This window comes from Centropristis striata, chromosome 23 (assembly GCF_030273125.1).
Source record: "Centropristis striata isolate RG_2023a ecotype Rhode Island chromosome 23, C.striata_1.0, whole genome shotgun sequence".
Taxonomy (NCBI): domain Eukaryota; kingdom Metazoa; phylum Chordata; class Actinopteri; order Perciformes; family Serranidae; genus Centropristis; species Centropristis striata.
The window spans coordinates 31,053,728-31,068,962 of NC_081539.1; positions in this window are offsets into that span (position 1 = coordinate 31,053,728).

Consider the following 15,235-nt stretch of genomic DNA (forward strand, 5'->3'; position numbering starts at 1 on the left):
TAAATCAAGTAAGAAGTTTTAAAATTATGCACTGAAATGAATGGGCAGGTTTTTTTTGCAGCCAAACTCAGCGCCCCCTGCTGGAATTTTCAGTAGAATGCAGCTTAAGGCACTTCCTGGTGGCCTCCATGCTCAGACACGGAGATTGCCGTCTGGCCTAACCGCTACAAAGAAAATCTTGTGGTGGCATAAACCCATTGATAGGACCTGCTGTTAGAAATATTGACTGTAAAGCTCTGTTGGATGTTGTCATGGTGCAGAGAGAAAGACCAGAAGGTCTCGGTCAGAATCTCTTACAGCTGTTGAATCTCTTGCCAGAAGGAAGGGTGTTAACTACGAGGCATTGACATTTAGAGGTGTGTGTGTGTGCATGTGTGTGAAAGGATATAGCATCTTCATCTGCTTGTGCATATAAAAGTTACTCAAAAGTTATTAAGACTAGTTGCTTTATAGATTTAGTACGGTGGCCCTGAAGTGCAAATCACAACGGCAAATCAGAAAACACAACAACAAATCAGAAAACACAACAACAAATCAGAAACGACAACGACATTAACCAAACCGCAAAAGGTAGGTGCCCTCGGGTGACATGAGTCACTGATTGGACTGGTGACTACGGACCACCAGTCCAATCAGTGACGATGATTTGTCGTTGTGTTTTCTGATTTGTCGTGTTTTTTGATTTGCTGTTGTGATTTGCACTTCAGGGCCACCGTAATTTAGTGATATAGTATGCCCACTCTGCTTGTGATGGAGAGTTGTGTTAAATACAGGCTAATCAAAGTGTCTCTACCCCACCACAGCATGTTCAAAACACCACCACACCAAAGACTGCTTGCAGACAGCTGCTGGTAGGTAACTAACTAACTATAATATCTCCTTTGGCCCCGTTTACATGAGGACGCTCGCGGGTAAAAACGACAAAATATTTTATGTGAAGTGCCTTTCGTTTAGACGGTGACAGCGTTTTTGGGGCTTAAAGACGCAAAAATCTGAAACCACCCTCCAAAGTGTAAAAGTGTAATCCTCTCCTCCGTAGCGTGTCGTCTACACTGACAAGACACAAAACTCTGATCTGATCTGCTCACGTCACGTATGTGTTTACGTCACATACATGCTCCAGGACAGGAAATAAAGAAACGTGGGATTATTTCCATGGTGGGACCTTCAAGCTGCTCTGGCAGCTCTAATAAACTTACAGGAGTCTTTCCACCAAATGTCCAGGATATGTACAGATAGTATTAGTGAACAGAGAAGGATCTGGAATTACCTCCATCACATTCTGGATGCAGCGATTGGTGGGAGGAGCCAGACGGCTGTGAACGAGACCTGGGAGATCTAGTGATGGAGGAGAACTTTGTGGAAGGAGTAGCTGATGGAAATGTGTGGCGTGAAAACTTCTGCATGCCCAAAGATGCTCTTATGGCTTTAAGTGATGCCGCCAATCGAATTTCACACACTTTTGCGTCACCGTATGCAGCAGATTTCCTCCTGAAAACGCTCGTCTAAACGAGGAATAAAAAGTGAAGACGAGACGCCACTTTTGCGTCTTCTGTTCAGACCGTCCTCGTGTGAACGGAGCCTAAGTGGACTGAAAATGGGACACTTTTGAGTATTGCTGTTGTAAGACAGGGTCTGTTTAAATCTACAGTTAAAATTCTACATTTTACCATTAAGCACACACCTCCCTGTTGGGCCCTGCTGCCAGCCAGCAACAGGGGTTTCTTTGGTCGTCTCTGCTCTCTGGCTGTGCAGCAAGTACCCTGCAGCTTCTCTCATCTCAGCTCAAAGTCCGTCCGTCCTCTGTGAATCCACATTTAAGCAGCGAACGGATGTCAATATATTTGACATAAATTTAATAATTTTACCTAAACCTGCAATGGGTGAAAATATCCTCTTTTTTCTTGAAATAAGGCGGTTATTTCACAACTTATCTAACTACTTTACTTCTCTTCAAATGTTAAGTTTGAGTGGATTGTTAACACTGAAGAATATTCCTCCCACCTCAGTTAAACCTATAATGATGTGTCCTACTTCCATACAACATCATTTATCCATCCAAAATGTACTTTTTGACACACAAGCAGACCATTTTTATTGGCCAGAATAATAATAAAAAAAAACATTGTGTCTGGTGTTGATAAATCCAAGATTTTCCGTTGTTTTTTGACAACAAACCACGACAAATTGACGACGAATGTTCACAGTGCCGTTCACACCGTTAGCTGCTAGCTAGCTGCTAGCTATCTGCTCATCCAGCGTAATGCTGAGAGCCCTGTGCAACATCTGAAGCAAAACTATCCAAATATATTGATCAACGATTAATCAATTCAAGCCTGAATACAACTCTTACAGAGCTTTCCTTATGATTGTGCTTTGTCCTCCTTTACGTTGGTTGGTGTTTGTTTAACCCATTGAGGCCTAAAACGCCTGGAAAACCTCTGGGCGATCTTGAAAGAACCCCCTAAAACCTGAAGTTTTTCTGGAAATTCAACAGAAGATTTTTCAGCCTCTGTAGCAGATAGAAATTAAATTCATTTATTTGTCCAAACCTTCAATAAAGTTTTTTTTAAAAATCAACAAACTCAGAAAATGTTACATTTATCTGGAAAAAAAATCATATGCATAATACTAATACATGCCCATTAGCAAGATGCTAACATGATATGACCATTGGAAGAACAAGACATAGTTCTCATTAGCATACTGTAATAAAAAATAATAATTATCATAATAATAATAATAATAATAATAAATGATAATAATACATTTTATATATTGCACTTTTCAGGGTACTCAACGACGCATAAAGTAATATAAGACATAAACAGTCATGATTTCTTATATCATCATCACAATCAATTAGCCTATTAGTATTATTAATAGTAATATATTATTAATAATATTATTATTATCTCCAGATGGCCACAAATCTGTCTGTTCTTCGGTGAAAATATGTCGTCTAAAAACATATTCCTCATCCATAAATCTGGTCGATTGGTTCCGAGGGTTCGAAGTTCAGATCAGCAATAAAATAATCGGTGCTGTTTTCATCAGATCTCTTCCGTCACTTCCTGCTGAGCTCCTCCGCTATAGATATATATACATATATATATATATATATTCCTCCGCTATAGTCGTCTTCACCATGATTTAAAGTTCTGGAAAAGTCCCATGATGCATTGCGACACTCCCGCATGTATTCTGATGCATTTCATTGGCCAAGAGACCGAAAATAGGTGGAAAAAAATACAAATACTACAAAATGACATATCCGCTGTCCCGGCCTTAATGGTAGAGTGACGCAACAGCGCTCCCGGTTTCAATGGTAGAAATGTGGTAATGCTTTCCCATCAATGGGTTAAAAAGGATAGCTAGCAGCAGACTGGCAACGAGTGATAGTTCAGATAAACTTGCAGCATGGACAATCAACATCATACTCAACTTAGATTCGGCCCTTTTCCAATGTAAAACTCAATATGTGATTATAATTAGTATGCAGTGTAAAACTGGCACCCTTTGACCTTCCAGTTGGATGAGGGGGAAAAAATGTTCTGCTTTAATAAATAGAAAGAACTGGTCCATTGAAGGATCGTGTGCTTTTGCCCGAATCATCAAACCCTACTGACTGTGTGTATTAGCTGATCTTAAATGATTAACCTCATGCTAATATGTAATTTCCCACAACAATTACATCCTAAGACCTGTAATATCCAGATGGCTCATAAGGATAAAAGTAAATTGCAAAGGCATCTATTTTAATGAAAGATAATACCACCGTCTTAATTTCACAGAGAATTTTCTCAGTACCTTGAAATCAATGCATCAAAAGTCACACACTGAAACCTCATGTCATATGTAGGGATTTTATTTCCTGAGTCCAAGTTCCTCTCTCCTGCAGGAGCTGATTACAAGTTTAAGGAAGGACTTTGTCTTCCTTGGAGCAAGTCAAGGCCACAGCCCTGTTGATCCACCAGGAAGAGGAAGTAGATCATCAAAGCCTTCCAGACTCTTTGAAGGCTCCGTGTTCGGCCCATCCCAATCCCTCACAAGATACAGCTGGAGTCAAGATAAAAAGAAATAGTTTCAATAACCCCCCTCCTCTATGAAACACAGTGCTGGGTGCAGGCATTATGTAGGAATTAAGGTATTTATATCGATAGAGAGATGAAAATGCATCAAGTGATATACACAAAAAAAAAAATAACTTGTTCCCAGAACGTAATAAAATTATGGAAATAATTCCCACCTAAATAAAATGCTTTAATTTAGCGAGAAACAGTTTTGTTGAGTGAACAAAATGTAAATATGTCGGGTCAACATGATGTATTTGCGTTACTGTTAATTAATTACCAGGTCAGTCTAACTAGATTTGTAAGGGTAATTGTAATATACTAACATAATTTTCTTGGGCCATTTAAACGTGTATGACATTATTAAGAGTTACTTTATTTAATAGGGTAGTTACAACTACTTTTTAAAATAGTCCAGTACATGAATTAATTGTGCTGAGCCAACAAAACAAAGCTAGGTTGAAGTGGTTTAGCCCGGTAGTTCTCAATTTAACATGCATGTTGTCCGCGACCCCCACTCAACCAAAAAAATAAACAGAATTACCAAAAAAGACACAAAATGATAGAAAAAAACTAAAATACTTAAAAAAGAAACAAAATGACCAAAAAAGACACAGAATTACCAAAAAAATGACACTAAATTACTAAAAAAGACACAAAATTATTTTAAAAAAGACACAGAATTACCAAAAAAGGAAACAAAATTATCAAAAAAAGACACATAATGACCAAAAAGACACAAATTGACCAAAAAAAGACACAAAACGACCAAAAAAGACACAAAATGACTAAAAAAAGACACAAAATGACCAAAAAAAGACATTAAATGACCAAAGAAGACAGAGCTGACTTCCAAAATGATTTGGCGACCCCCAGAAATCATCTCGCGACCCCAATTGGGGTCCCGACCCCAAGGTTGAGAATAGCTGGTTTGGCCTAAAAGATTACCTTTATCATATGAAAATGAACATAATAGTAATTATTCATTTATTCAACCTATATAACCCCAGCTGGTGTCAAGTTTAGAAAAGAAAAACATAAAGCAAATTGGGTTGTTTTAACTTTTAAATGATTCTAGTAAATTTAAAATTGTTGCATTTTATGCTTAAACTACATGTTTTAAAATTGTTCAACCACAAAACATCATTGTATATAGTAGAAGCTACATGTTAGACTAAGGAGAAGGTAGCAGACACCCAGTCTGCTTTTTTCCAGTGTATTTAACCCTATAAAGCCAAGTGTATCACATTTGATACACATGTTGTTGAGACCTCTACATCATCAGTCTGATATATTTTTTTTCCTGAAAAACCTGATGTATACATGTGTTGGAGATTAAAAACAAACAAACTGAGCAACAAATTGCACAAAAATACCAGATGTAGCAAAAATGATACAGGTTCATTGCTGGGTGAAAACGTCATATCAGCAGATAAATAATTTTTTTCTTGCATATTTGAATTAAATGTTAAAAGGAAAGTCTTAATAGGATAAAAATGTTCGGTTTTATGTTTTTGTTAGTTCAAGAAAAACAAACTGTGAGCAACAAATTGCACAAAAGGACCTGATGTATCAAATATGATACAAATTAGAATTCATATATGCAAATTTATTTATTTATTTTTGTCAGCAGGTTCAATAAATACTCAAGTTTTAAAAAAATATAATTTTCTATGGAAGAATTATCCTGTCTTTATTCAAGAGCGTAGATTTTCAGTTTGAGAGCATAATTTGTCTTTCTCGTGCTCAGATTTGTTCTCCTCATGCTCACATTTTGCGCTCGCACTCAGATTTCTGCTGCTTTCTTTCAAAATGTGTGCGTGCAATTAAAAATCACATGCTTGTGCTCACATTTCTTCTTCTTGGACACAAACATTTCGCTCGCACTCAAATATGTCCTGTGCGCGCTCAGATATAAAGTCTACGCGCTCAGATCCAAAGTGCGAGCGAAATGTTTGTGTCCAAGAAGAAGAAATGTGAGCACAAGCATGTGATTTTTAATTGCACGCACACATTTTGAAAGAAAGCAGCAGAAATCTGAGTGCGAGCGCAAAATGTGAGCATGAGGAGAACAAATCTGAGCACGAGAAAGACAAATTATGCTCTCAAACTGAAAATCTACGCTCTTGAATAAAGATAGGATAATTCTTCCATAATTTTCTGGCAATTATTTCACGGTTCAGGCTTTGTAGGGTTAAAAACAATCAGAACTTGTCTTTGAAATGATGTGCGAGTGTATTATATGTGAATAAGGTGCGAGATGGTTTGATGGAGAACGAGTAACTTGGGCAGCTTCCTCCTCGGATTACTTCACAGAAATGTTGAGAATTTCAGCTTGGAGACACTTCCCGCCCCATGTGGAGGTGTTGATTACCTTTAGCACTCAGCTCCTGTTAGTATGTAATTCATTTTTGTCAGGCCCTCAGGTATTAACTAGATTGTCTAATATTTCCATCTTTACTGCTTCAGCCTCTTGCACACTTAATCACTCCAGGCACTACTTCCTTTCTATATCCATCCACTCTCAGAGTTACTTTGAAATCACAATTTGACTGCCTTTGCCTCTGCTTGAATTAGTTTAGCTATAGTTCACTGGTTATTTATGGTTAGAGATAGCCCCACACACACACACACACACACAGCGACACCATGACTAAGTAGGCGGCTGAATATTTTATATTTTATTCATCCAGCATTCTCCTCCTCATCATCTAAGTCTGGGGGAAAAAAATGCATTGCCGGAATCAGGAATCATCCATGATCCAGGAAGAGTGATAAAAAGGAGGCTATATATAGATGATGAATGACTATCCCAGGGAAAAACAGCTTTTTGAATATTTCATGGGACAGACTTTCACTTCTCTGGCGGAGAGAGAGAAGAATTCCCTCCCTTCTTCAAGAAAAGTTCCAATATAGATCAGTTAATTACTTTATTATGCTTGTAATGTGCCTGCGATGGATCCATTAACTCAATAAAGATTTAGTCTAAGTCACACACATACTGTTCCTTCTTCTCTTTTATTATTTTCTTCTTGAGTGTCCCTGCATGTCCCTCAAGTATAAGTAAAGTCTTCACTTTGTGGATTGAAATGACTGAGTTTGTGGCAAAACATCAAAAGCAAACAGGTGTTTAGAAATCTGCTGCCTCTTGGCTCGGCGCCTAATTTCCATAAAATGATGCATTAACATTTTCACTGAATATTCAGCCCTTTTTACAAGCACTCGCTTGGTCGGTCTTGTTAGTCATTCAAATGAAATTGTAAAAAATGCAGAACGTTGGAGCGTCCAGGAGACAGAGCAGTGTCCTACACGTAGGCAGCATATGGTATTGGGAATACCGCTCATTCAAGTGGCTGATTGATTGGTGCGCCATCGCCACCCGGCTGTCAATCAACACTTTTGCTCCACTGAATGAGACCACTAGAATCAAAACAACTGCAAATATTAATATTCATGACAGTCCTATGTTTTTTCTTGGATGTCTGTCTCATGTTGTCTTTGTTGTCTACCACACAGACGGCTGAGATTCATGTCAATGTCACGATAACTAACAGTTTGACTCTTTTGTTCTGTGAGCTACTTCTATAAAAGTTGCTTGTTGTTGTTGTTTATGCTATTGTAATTCTTCCTCGTTCCTCATTTTTGCTGCAGCAGTGATGCCAACTATTGCAGATGGTAACATGTTTGTAGAAACATGTTTGAAACATATCCACCAACACATCCACCAAATTGTGTGCTTCTATCACAAAATAAACAATTCTTGTGATTTATTGAGCTAATCCGCCCCACAGGGGATGCACATTTTTGGGGGGTGCGACCCACACGTTTAGCCCCGTTGCTCATTCCATGAATGCACGATCCTTACAAGCTGTACCTCGTTGTAAAGGTGACTAATCAGGCTTTCCAACAATATACAATTCATCACCAGTTGGTATTATTAAAAGGGCAGTTTTTATTCATCATTGATTTATTTGTATAACAAATGCCTGCCACGGCCACTAGGGGGCGCTTTTGAGGTGGCCCAATATCCAGATTTGTTTGAAACATATTCACCAACACATCTACCAAATTTCATGCTTTTATCACAAAGTGAACGATTGTTCAGCTAATCCGCCCCACTATTTGTACTGCAAGCTACTTCTATAAAAGTTGCTTGTTGTTGTTGTTTATGCTATTGTAATTCTTCCTCGTTCCTCGTTTTTGCTGCAGCAGTGATGCCAACTATTGCAGATGGTAACATGTTTGTCGAAACATGTCAGACTTCTGTTTCCGAATGTTTCTCTAAATCTATTCCAAAATATTGCCACCTTTGGTAACACTTTACAATAACCATCTAAGTGATGTTTATAGATGGTTTATAAACCAACTATTATTTACCATTTACAAAATTCTATACATATTTAATCTTTAAATGTTTTCAAGCAATTTCTTTACATTTACATACTTAATACGGTGTTAAAAATGTTACAATGAGTGTAAAGCTATTAATAAACTAATAATTATGTTTGTTTATGGTAAAGTAATCTATTTGGCATTTATAAATTATAGTTCAACATTATTACATTTTCTATTCACCATTCTAAATGGCCTATATACGGTTTATAAATGATGATTAAACATTAATAAACTACCTGTTTACCATTTATAAACGATGGTTATTGTAAAGTGTTACCCCACCTTTTTAATAATAATAATAATAATAATACATTTTATTTGTAATGCACTTTACATTACAGGAAATCTCAAAGTGCTACAGGTTAAAAGTATAACACTCTAATTATAAAAAGGATAAAAAAGGGAAAAAAACAGATAAAAACAGAAAACATACAGTACAGGCCAAAAGTTTGGACACACACCTTCTCATTTAATACATTTTCTTTATTTTCATGACTATTTACATTGTAGATTCTCACTGAAGGCATCAAAACTATGAATGAACACATATGGAATTATGTACTTAACAAAAAAAGTGTGAAATAACTGAAAACATGTCTTATATTTTAGATTCCTCAAAGTAACCACCCTTTGCTTACTAGAATATAAGACATGTTTTCAGTGATTTCACACTTTTTTGTTAAGTACATAATTCCACATGTGTTCATTCATAGTTTTGATGAATCTACAATGTAAATAGTCATGAAAATAAAGGAAATGCATTGAATGAGAAGGTGTGTGTCCAAACTTTTGGCCTGTACTGTACATACATAATCTAAAAACCATCTAGATGGGAGGAACCAAAGGTTTTGCTAAAAAGGAATGTTTTTAGTCCTTTTTTAAAAGTCTCTCTGGACTGTGGTGCCCTTTTTTATGATCAGATGTAAGGGTGGATGGTGGAGGGAATGCATGATATATGACACGCATGCCTGATGGAAATTCCCCCGATCAGTCCAGTCCAGTTGCCTGCAAGTGAACGCAGCACGGCATGAGGCAACCTGTGACAGCAGAAAAAGCCCTCAGTCAGCTCCCTGATTACACCGTTCTGCAATTATGCAGCTCTCTGTCCTGCTCACTGCTTTTTCTGCAGCCTTGTTAAAACCCAGCACAACCGCAAGTTACAATAAAGAACAGTTGACACACAATGAGACGCTCTCCTTTACTGGTGTGCAGTGGCCCCTGTGTCAAATTAATAATAAAATGATCAATTTATAACAATTCTGACCTATTTTTTGTTCAAGCAATATCTCATTGTACACAAAAGGAACCCAGAATGTGTGCATTGTATAATAGTTTAATTGCGCAATAAAAGCTAAATATAAAGATCATTTTCACTGTACTGCACTTTCAAAAAAAAAAAAAAGTAATTGTGCAGAAAAATTAGAAATGTCATTGTTGTACAAAAATAACTGTAAATGTTGGTAAGTCTCAGTGTTTCAATCAATGTAGTTCTTCCAAATATGAGAATTTTAGCTAAAATAAAGGTTTTGAATGCTTAAATATAATTTTTGACGATTTTTTCTTTTTCCCACAATATTTTTATTTTATTTTCAGTTTATAACACTTTGACATACAGCTTTTACATTCATGTATCGTCATTCAACTTCCATATTTTCAAATAGCTGCATTTACATAGACAGAAAAATAAAAACAAACAAAACATAACACTTCGGACAGGTTCGCTCCTCCTGTTAAAGAAAATGGTAATCTATATACATTTGAGTATCGTTTGTAATTGGTGTGAATGAAAACACATATATAGAAAAGCAATATGAATCTGACAAGACCGGAATCTGCATTGTCCACAAAGACTAGTTATCCACTTCTTCATCCGTTAGATCTAAGTCTTTAATGTAGTTAATGAAAGGCTCCATATGTCCTCAAATACATGCCGTTTACCTTTAATATGTCAGTTATTCTCTCTAAAGGAAGGCTTGCTAACATCTGTCTTATCCGTTGAGTTGTACTTGGTCTATAAACCTTTATCCACAATAATGCAACACATTTCTTAGCATAAAGCAAGCTGAGGTCTATAAATGTTGCTCATTCCTACTATAGTTATGTTTCTCTGGGTACAAGCCAAACAAAAAAAGTTTAGGGTCCAGTAAAATTTGTTTTGATATAATCTTCTCGTCTATAGCTCTTACCTCTTCCCAGAATATTTTAATCTTTCTGCATTGCCAAATGCAGTGAAACAAAGTTCCTCTGGATTCCATACATTTCATGCATACATCTGGTATATTTTTATTATATCTATTTAAATCCATAGGTTTTTTTTGACGATTTTTAATGTGCCCCTCTGATTAAACACTGGCCCCTCCTTGGCCCCCACAGTAAAATTGGTCTAGAACCACCACTGCTGGTGTGTTGTGTCGGTAGAAAAGTCTTTGCAATTCACCAGGTGGGCAACAGCTGGAGGGGCTGTTTGATTAAAACACCACCCAACACCCCCGTCACCCTGTAAATACGCTCCCCGCCCGCATGGTGTGCATACGGACAACATCTGGGCCAAACACTGGCGGCTTTATGAGCTAACTTCCAAAGTCATTCTGTGGAAATCACGGTCACATCATCTTGAACTGCATTTTATATGCGTGAAATAAGGTGAAGATGGAATATAATCTGCAATTTCATAAATAACATCAAGGCCCCCAAAAGGCTGCATTTCTTGCCAGTCAGTGATTAACTATCACTCAAGAGGCATTTACCATTATCCATAACAGGATTTATTGCACTCCAAGCAGCATGAAAGCCAAATGTGGCTCTATTCTGCTTTAGATTTAACTGAGAAGAAACTAAACTCACTGAAAAGGAAATTACAATGTTTTCAAGTTGTTAGTTTGCTCAAAAATATCAAAGCAAACACCAAGGAAAAAAACTAACAAATGCAATTTCAATAGCAGCCCAATGTATCATCCATTACTACAGCATTAAGGGCAAAGGGATGAATCAATAAGTCTTGAAAAAGGGCCTTGAAGTCAGCTGTGGGAGGAGTTGATGAAAAACGCTCGGCTAACTATTCAGAAATGTTTTCATGTTGTTCTAGGACACTTCAGTTTGTACTGAGAGAGAATAAATCAATACTTTTCCCTTAATAACAAGTTTGTGAACTTCTTCATTGTAAAGCAGCTTTTGAAATGATGTCATAACTGACAGTATGGACACAAATAAACCCGAGATACATTTTCTGGCTCAAGAAATTATTCACAAATAATCCACACAAATTCAGCCTCTCAATAATTGTCAGTAGGTTGCACTGTAAAAAAAAAAAAACTGTTGTTTTTACGGTAAAAAACTGGCAGCTGTGGTTGCCAGAACTTTACCGTAATAAATATGGTGCAACTTTTTGTAATATTACGGCAAAATTATATTATCACTATTGATTTCCCGTTTAAGATTGCCATTTTATTCCATATTTTATCATAATAAATAAAGTTTTTCCATCAAAAGAAACGCTGTTCTGCCATATAATTGACAAGAAAATACTTTATTTAAGGCATCTTATTTTGACAGTCTTCTTGTAAGTTCTGTGGTGGATTCTGTTAACACACTGTGCTCTTATTTTGAAAGCTGCATGTGTTTAGCGACAGAGTAAGTAGCTTTTTGTGATTAAAACAACTTTAATTGTTAGCTAATATTAACCTTACGCCACTACATCAAGAAGAAGGAATGTTGCCAATATCATGATACACTATTAAAAAAAAAAAATTTTGTTTTTACGGTAAAAAAACAGCAGCTGTGGTTGCCAGAACTTTACCGTAATAAATATGGTGCAACTTTTTGTAATATTACGGTAAAATGATATTATCACTATTGATTTCCCGTTTAAGATTGCCATTTTATTCCATATTTTATCATAATAAATAAAGTTTTTCCATCAAAAGAAACGCTATTCTGCCATATAATTGACAAGAAAATACTTTATAAATGCCGCATGAATTAAAGATTTTTACCATTAAATATTACAGTATATTTCTGTTAGAGATATGGTGTTTAGTATATTTAACAGTGAGAAAAAGTATTTTTACAAAAAATAAATACAAAAATTACAGTGATGCTTGTATATATATTACAATATATTTTTTGCTACAAACACGGTGCCAGAGTATTTTACAGTGGAGTAATGTATTTAAAAACAAAAACAAATGGCTGATATATACATTTACGGTGTTTCATTGTTACTGAAACTGAATTAACTCATTTATCATTTTACGTCTTTTACTGTCATGGTTTAACAGTTTTTCACTGTAAAATCTACAGACATTTTTTACAGTGTACACTGTAAAAAAAACTGTTGTTTTTACGGTAAAAAACCAGCAGCTGTGGTTGCCAGAACTTTACCGTAATAAATACGGTGCAAGTTTTTGTAATATTACGGTAAAATGATATTATCACTATTGATTTCCCGTTTAAGATTGCCCTTTTATTCCATATTTTATCATAATAAATAAAGTTTTTCCATCAAAAGAAACGCTATTCTGCCATATAATTGACAAGAAAATACTTTATAAATGCCGCATGAATTAAAGATTTTACCATTAAATATTACAGTATATTTCTGTTAGAGATATGGTGTTTAGTATATTTAACAGTGAGAAAAAGTATTTTTACAAAAATTAAATGCAAAAATGATGGCTTGTAAATATATATTACAGTATATTTTTGCTACAATCACGGTGCCAGTGTATTTTACAGTGTATTAAAAAAAATAAAAATGTAAAAAATACTATTTTGGCTGATATATACATTTACGGTGTTTCATTGTTACTGAAACTGAATTAACCCATTTATCAATTTACGGTCTTTTACTGTCATGGTTTAGCAGTTTTTCACAATAAAATCCACAGACATTTTTATATACATCCGTATATGTAGATATGAAGAACTTTCGGTAACACTTTCTATGAAGACTACATCTATAGTGCATTATGAGCGCATTCATAGTGAATTATAATGCTCATTATAATCAATCATAATGCATTATGACTGCACTCATAAACACATATAAAGCTTCATGATGCACTATATCAACAGTTATAAATATAGCTTATAATGACTTATAAATCCAAGTGTCTTATGAGTGCTCTTGACTGGTTATAAACTACAGGCTGACTGATGAGGCTTATAATACATTACAACTACTCATACCCCTCTATACACACACCTCAACAACCAATTGTTATAAGGACTCATAGGATGCCATAAGTATAAATAAATGATCAATGTATGCTTTAAGTAAAGTGAGGTTCATATAGACGCATCTATAATGCATTATAGCTAATCATGATGTTTCATTGTTAGCTATACTGCATTATAGAGTAGATACTATAGTTTATAACCAGTAAAGACACTTGGATTTATAAGTCATTATAATCTATATTTATAACTGTTGATATAGTGCATCATGAAGCTTTATATGTGTTTATGAATGCAGTCATAATGCATTATAATTCACTATGAATGCGCTCATAATGCACTATAGATGTAGTCTTCATAGAAAGTGTTACCGAAAGTTCTTCATATCTACATATACAGATATGAAAAGGCAAAATAACATGTCAGATCTGAAACTTATCAGTCTTTAATGTCACAAAGAGGCTGCACAGTGGAAATGTTTCACAGTTCTACTTTAAAAGACAGCTTTTGAAATGTCTAGGTGTATTTTTGTTGTATTCCTGCTCGTGATGGCAATAACTCTTCTTTTCTGACTGCCTTAGGTTCTACTTTAGCTTATCACTTGCCAGCAGAAAAAAAGCCAAGAACATTTGGAAGGAAAAGTACTGTCGCTTCCAATGGTTAACATGGGAATTGCCGCAAGAGCTGTAAAGACAAATGTTATCCATCACATTGATTAAATTCCTCTTAGCTGGTGTCCTTGGCCAAGTAAGTTTGTGTGAGCGGCTGTGGTGCTAACAGCAGTCCCATGGAGAGTTAGTGGATTAATTAGAATTGCACCAAATGGCCAGTCTTGTAGAAGTCAATCTGCTCCCAGTTACATCATGTCACCTTTCCTCCGGTGCCTCCGGTGTCCAGTGATTGTTTTAATGCCTTAATGCAGGGGTCTCAAACACAAATTACCTGGGGGCCGCTAGAGGCAGTATCAAAATGACCAAAAAAAGACACAAAATCACTAAAAAAGACACAAAATGACCAAAAAATACATAGAATTACCAAAAAAGACACAAAATTATTATAAAAAAGACACAAAATGACACAAAAAAGACACAAAATGACAGAAAAAAACTAAATTACTTAAAAAAGAAACAAAATGACCAAAAAAGACACAAAATTATTATAAAAAAGACACAAAATGACACAAAAAAGACACAAAATGACAGAAAAAAACTAAATTACTTAAAAAAGAAACAAAATGACCAAAAAAGACACAAAATTATTATAAAAAAGACACAAAATGACACAAAAAAGACACAAAATGACAGAAAAAAACTAAATTACTTAAAAAAGAAACAAAATGACCAAAAAAGACACAAAGTTATTATAAAAAAGACACAAAATGACAGAAAAAAACTAAATTACTTAAAAAAGAAACAAAATGACCAAAAAAGACACAAAATTACTAAAAAAGACACAAAATTATTTTAAAAAGACACAAAATTACCAAAAAAAGACACAGAATTACCAAAAAAGACACAAAATTATTAAAAAAGCGGCTGTGGTGCTAACAGCAGTCCCATGGAGAGTTAGTGGATTAATTAGAATTGCACCAA